Here is a 5,938-nt window from a genome sequence, read left to right on the forward strand (position 1 = left end):
GTGCTTAGGACTGGCCAGCCAGAGGCAGTAGCTTCAAACTTAGGTCCCGTCCAGAGGTGTCTAACCTCCCCACCCAGCCCCCGCTGACCCTGGCTTCAGGGAGAACCTGCCCAAGGAGCCCTCTCCTTCTAGGAGCCTACAATTCCAAGTCCCAGGCGGGAAGTGCTACCTCCAGCCGGATGGCGTGACCACCTTGGGTTGTGCTTGCTTCACACTCACCTGGCTCTGAGTCATTTCCTGGCTGGGCGATTCAGGGCAAGGCCTGCGACCTCTGTCTGTGTCTCCGTTTCCTCTTCTTTAAAGAGAGGTAATGACCGTGCCTCTATCAGTGGTTCTTTTGTGGGATTACGGGAGCCCATGCGTGAAAGTGCTCAGCATGGTGCGCGGCAGGGATGGCGGTCACGATTGGCAACGAAATTCCAGGACACGGGAAGAGCACGCATATTATAGTCGCCGGTGTGTGCCCTAGTGTGTCTTAGCCTGCGTACTGGACCGAAATGAGTTCCTGTTTTGGTTTGTTCGACATAACTAGCAAAATCGAAACGCTTTCCCCAGAGATTCCCGGTCCATCTGTGTCTCCGCCTTCCCCAGTCCTGCTCCTTTAGAGCAGCAGCCCCGACCCTGGTGTGGCCGTGGGCTGCTCACGCTCATCAGATGGAGGTGTGTCCTTGCACCCCCGCGCCCCAGGCCACCTTTACCTTCCGCACCTCATACTCCTCCTCAGAGTTTTCAACCCCTGGAATCTGCTGGGTCCTCCCAGGACAGCCTCTCTGTCCAGCCACCCGGCCCTGGGCCTCTGCTTCCAGGCTGTCCGCACGCAGCCCAGCGACGGCCACCGTGGCCGTGACGGGTGGGAGGAGGGGAGATCCGCAGTTGAGCAGCGATGGGTCAGGTCCCACCGCACAGCCAGTAAGATGACTGTGGTCAAAAATAGAAAGGACGGGTGTCGGCGAGGGTGCAGAGAACCCGGAACCTGGGTGCTGCTGGCGGGAATGTAAAATGGGGCAGCCGCGGGGGGCGGGGGGAGCGGGGAGCCGGTCTGCTGGCCCCTCAGTAGTTTGTACAGAAGAACATATGATCCAGTGATCCCACTCCGGGGTGTGGTCTTAAAAACATTGAAAGCAGGGGTCCCCACGAACGCTTGTACTTGACTGTTCGTGGCGACGTCGTGTACGGGCATCAGCAGGTGGAAAACCCAAATGTCCATCAGCAAATGAACGGATAAACAAATTGTGGTCTATGCTGCGCGTAATAAAATAGTATTCAGACGTAGGAGGGAACGAAGTACTGACACACGCCCCAAAACGGGTGAGCTTAGGAACATCACGCCGAGTGAAAGAAGCCGCAGGCAAAGCGCCCCGTAGTGTACGATCCCACTTCTGCGGGGTGTCCACCGTGGGTAATCCACAGAAACAGCCGACTGCTGGTTGCCAGACAGTGGGAGGAATAGGGAATGGGTACAAGGTTTCTTTTTGGGGTGATGAGAATGTTCCAAAATGACTGTAGTGGTAATTGTGCAACCTGGTGAAGGTACTAAACGCCATGGAATTCTACGCTCTAAATTTTATGTTCTGTAAATTTTTCCTGAAAACAAAATCAAAAACAAAAACAAACCTCAAAGCGCCGCTGCGTCTGACCCACGTTGGTCACCAGGCTGGACGTAGGACACCGGGTGACTGAAGCTGTGCGCCAGGTAAACTGAGTGCCTGAATTGGAACAGGGCGGGCCACCCAAGGTCTGGGAATTCTGGGCCGTGGGATGTGCACACCCCCGTTTGCTCGTTAGACGGAAGTCTGGGGGACCCACACGGTGGGGGATATGGCGGCAGGACAGGGGGCCTGATTCCCCAGCCTGTGGCGGGGTCTCTGATCTTTAGGTTTATAATCTATAGAGTGGGGACGACAACAGGACCTGCCTCCCAGGGTTGTGGGAACGTGAAATGACGCAGGACCTGCAGAGGCCAGTGAGCACGGGCTACACGATGGCTGTTTTTTGGCGTGGCTGCTGGCCATCTCTCCGGGACCAGGGGAGATCGAGGGCCTGGGTACGAAGGGCTCGTGGATTGTCTAGAGGACAGACAGGTTTGGGGACAAGGAGCAGGAACAATGTCCCAAATCGCCTTGCGGCGGTGGCCCCCTGACCAGGGACACCACACGTGCTGGGCGCGGGGCTCGCCCTTCTCTGCCCCCTGCCCACTGCCACATGCAGTAGACTTTGCATTATTCCCACCTCTCGGCTTCCTGGCTCCCTTTCGGGTGGGCAGCGGGTGCTTCTGGCTAAGCTTAGATCTGGCATCTGCCCGGCTGCAAGGAAGCTGGGGAAATGGGAACCTGGCCGGGGGGGTGGGTCCATTTCTTTAGGAGGGGTATCCCCAGATACGGTTTGGGGGTGCAAGGGCTGGTCCTTGGGGAGGAAGATATGGGGGAGGGAGCCAGAGAACTCATTTGACATGTGACCCACGTGTGAACACGTGCCCAATCCTGGGGATAACAGAGATGGAATATTTCAGAAAAAAAGCGAGGGCCCCAGGTAGGGCAGGCCCAGGGCCCAGACTGGCCGGAGGAGGCACCGGGGACAGGGGGAGGGCACGGGCACGGTGCAGGGCCGTCAGCGGTGCGGGGGTCCCACCTGGAGTCCCGTGTGGGGCCCCTCACACCAGTAATGGGACCAGAGGGCCGGGCCTGTGGGGGTTCAGGCCATCTAGAAGCGGTGGGCTCAGTGCTATGGCCCAGATGTGGGACGGCCTGTGCCACACGCTGGTTCCCCCTGGGGCCCCGTGAAGGCCTGGACACAGGGTTGGCTCCACGGGAGGGCTTTTCTGAGTTCCAGCTGTGGCCGCCGTCTGGGCCCCAGCTGCTGCCTGCCGGCCCGGCCGCCTCACCACGTGCAGCCACCTGGGCAGCTCCGTACCGCACCCCGCTGCTGGCCGCTGAGGCCCAAGAGGAGTGGGGCAGACGATCCCGCTCCCCCCAGCTCTGAGAGGAGGCTCTGCTCCCAGCCGGTCAAGAGCCCATCTCTAGCTATGAGTCAGGGAGGGACCCCAAGCCAGAGCCTGCGATCACAGAATTTGAACCCCCTTTTGTTTCCCCAGAGCCCCCCACCCCATCCACTCGGCAATGCCCTTTGGCCTCGTATCCTGGGACTTTGATCAGCAATACCGCTTGCTTGGTGCAGTCGGGGCGGGAGGCCCTTATGGATACTTCTGGGACTGAAGCGGGGACATATCCTCTTCTGGGAGTCTGGTGGCCATTCGCAGCCCGGCCTGAGCAGCCCTGGGGTCTCCTGGCACAGGGAGACCATACATACCCCATACCCTCTCATTTAGCAGGGAGAGCTCCCAGGGCTGCAGGAGGAGGCTGCACCCCGTCATCCAGCTGTGATCTTCCTTCCCTACGCCCTATGCCAGTGAGCAGGGGATCAGTGAGGGGTCTCTGGTCCCAAGCTCAGCCCTTGGATCCCACCGGGGTCGCCTGGCAGGACCTGCCGGCCTCTCTGCACCCCTGCCCCCTTGTGCCCTCCCCGCGGGTCCTCAGCCCGTCCCTGGATGGTCCTGGCTGAAGGACCCTCCTGCGTGCTGGCAGCGGCTGGCCTGGGCCGACGGGTCAGGGTCCACATTCCAAAGCTGGAAGGAGGAAGGGCATGGGGTGGGAGGCACTTCCTGAAAATCCGTGGAGACAGGGCTTCTTGGGGCATCACAGGAGTGTCCCCACCGTGCGGAGCCTCACCGCCAGGGTGAGGGAGGGCGTCGGGGAGGTCAGGCTGCCCCAGGCCGGGTGCGGAGAGCCCCAGACGGCTCCTCCGTGGCCCTCCCAGCTGCTGGCTCCTCCGCACCCTAATGAGCTCGGGGCCAGCTGGTCCCCGTCCGCGCGGCCTGCGGTCCCCTCGCGGCAGTCGTGGCTGCAGGCCAGGGAGGCGGGCCATGTGACCTTCGGCCCACCGCCCTCCCACCCTGTGATCTGCACGTGGCCCCTGGGGAGGCAGAAAGCAGCCCTCAGATCTCCCGGCTGGGAACCTCTCAGCGCGACATCAAAGGGGCCGTGGGGCGCGGGGGCGGCAGATGCTTCTCTTAAAGGGCCACACCACTCTTTAATGCAAAGCAGATCCTGGGAACAGCTGTCCAGCTACCGCCTGGGACGGAGCACAGAGGACGGGCCCGAAGGAGCGGAGCGAAGGCAGCGGTCCCTGTCGTCCCGGAGCCCACTGCCTAGGCTGCTGCTGCGCGGTGCCGCCGGAGGGTCGCGGGCCCGGTGGGGGGCCCGAGGCACCGTCAGCCCAGCCGCGGCCCCCCTCCACGGCTGGGGCGGCACCGGGTTGTGGGTTATTCTGGCGGCCAGGAGGGCGGCAGCTTGGAAACTCCACTTGTTTCGTGACATCCACACTAGATCAGTGTAGCCGGTGCCCGGGTGAGCTGAGGTTCCTACCTGCCTGGGCCTCTGCCCTGCCTGGGCCTCTGCCTCCCTCCCACCACGTCCAGTCCGCTCTGTGGAGCCCTGGCCCCAGGCTGTCCCCAGGGCCGGGGGTGGGGGGGACGCCAGAGGTGAGAAAACAAGAAAGTGGACCAGAGCAGCGTGTGCAGAGGGGGTTGCCTGTGTTTCATTCTTTGGCAATGGGAAATCCCTGCCTTAGTGGGAATACAGGTATTTTCTAGAAAGGTCTGTGTTGGAAAGTAGATTAGGTTGGTTAAATTACAGTGCAATGTTGGGCAGCCCCGTTGGCTCAGGGGTTTAGTGCTGCCTTCGGCCCAGGGCCTGATCCTGGAGACCGGGATGGAGTCCCACGTCGGGCTCCCTGCATGGAGCCTGCTTCTCCCTCTGCCTGTGTCTCTGTCTCTCGTAAATAGATAAATAAAATCTTTAAAAAAAGTGCGATGTTACTGCGGTCATATAAGTGTATATATATAAATGCAGTTAAATACATACGTATGTGTTAAATGCATTTTGCGAATGGTAAGTGTGGTACGGGGCAGGGCTGTGCCTCCCCCACCACTTGCTCCTTGAGGTAATAGGGGCTTCGGTTCCCAGGCCAGCCAGGAGCTTCTTACCCAGAATATATATAGCCCGAGGTCTTAATGGGACCACAGTTTGGAGCATCATTGCTTTGGAAAATACAGCCTTCGCCGCACTCGCAGGCCCAGGAAGAGGACCCCCCTCGCGGACCTCCTTCCTCAGCATTCGGTTTGGACTGGGCCACCCTGAAGAGACTTGTGCAGCCTGGGCAGGGACCCGCCCACCTGGTCTTCTGGCCAGACTGGGGTCCTGTGGGGGTGCACTGTGGGGCCCCCACTGCCTGTGATGCTGTCTGTAGGTCAGCAGCGCCGAGCCTCCGTCTCCCGAGTGCTGACTGCCGCTGTTGGTCTCCTTCCACAAGCGGTGAACCGAGACCCAGGCAGCCAGGACGTCAAGCCGTGGCCGCTCCCTCGGCTGCCCAGACGCTGAGACGTCCCCTAAACGTCCAATCGGGACAGTTGGTGCTCTGGATGCAGCGCACGCGGAGGGAGAGGCCCCAGAGCGGGTCAGGTGGGCCACGGGGAAATGAACAGACGAGGGCACAATTTGTGCCATCCGTTGTGCAAGAAGGAGGGAGAGACAGAATTCACACCTGTGTCTCCTTAGGATTCTGACGCACACACTTGCTTGTCTTTGCAAACAGACACGCAGGAAGACTACCCCAGAACTAAAAGAAAATGGTTCGGGATCCCTGGGTGGCGCAGGGGTTTGGCGCCTGCCTTTGGCCCAGGGCGCGATCCTGGAGACCCGGGATCGAGTCCCACGTCGGGCTCCCGGTGCATGGAGCCTGCTTCTCCCTCTGCCTATGTCTCTGCCTCTCTCTCTCTCTCTGTGTGACTATCATAAATAAATTTTAAGAAATTAAAAAAAAAAAGAAAATGGTTTTCTCTGGGGTGAGTAGGAATGAACCGAGAGGGAGTGACCCTTTCTGG

General features: G+C 60.3%; 1 long non-coding RNA gene across 3 annotated transcripts; it reads left to right on the plus strand.

The window, feature by feature from the left end:
* The first annotated feature begins 1,039 nt into the window (after positions 1-1,039).
* On the plus strand, positions 1,040-4,819 carry LOC129516512 (uncharacterized). Of its 3 annotated transcripts, XR_008665767.1 has the most exons (4): positions 1,043-1,693; positions 1,892-2,044; positions 3,092-3,405; positions 4,101-4,819. It is a non-coding gene; the product is annotated as an uncharacterized LOC129516512 (long non-coding RNA). The 3 variants fall into 3 exon arrangements; XR_008665769.1 differs by having other exon boundaries at positions 1,040-1,693; positions 1,877-2,044; positions 3,092-4,819; XR_008665766.1 differs by having other exon boundaries at positions 1,047-1,693; positions 3,092-4,819.
* The last annotated feature ends 1,119 nt before the right edge of the window (positions 4,820-5,938 follow it).

Source organism: Nyctereutes procyonoides, unplaced genomic scaffold (genome assembly GCF_905146905.1).
Source record: "Nyctereutes procyonoides isolate TBG_1078 unplaced genomic scaffold, NYPRO_anot_genome, whole genome shotgun sequence".
NCBI lineage: Eukaryota > Metazoa > Chordata > Mammalia > Carnivora > Canidae > Nyctereutes > Nyctereutes procyonoides.